The following is a 243-nucleotide window of genomic DNA, read 5'->3' as shown; positions in this document are numbered from 1 at the left end:
TTTTTTTTTTTTGCTTTAACTCAATCCCTTTATTTATTTTTTTTCTTTTCTTTCAGCCCCCTCCTTCATACCTTGCATTGATCTTGTCTGAGTCGAGGGTGAAAATGCGAATAAAATGAGTTCCATTCACTCTTCCATGTGTGGATTTATATTGGGTTGATGCTTGCTTTTGTGCCAATTTTCCTTTTTTTTCCCCCTTTTCACTGAAAAATAGGGAAGAAATTCTTTTCTTTTTTTTTTTTT

Source organism: Trypanosoma theileri (assembly GCF_002087225.1).
Source record: "Trypanosoma theileri isolate Edinburgh chromosome Unknown TM35_Tth_23_V1, whole genome shotgun sequence".
Classification (NCBI taxonomy): domain Eukaryota; phylum Euglenozoa; class Kinetoplastea; order Trypanosomatida; family Trypanosomatidae; genus Trypanosoma; species Trypanosoma theileri.
This window is presented reverse-complemented; position numbering follows the sequence as displayed.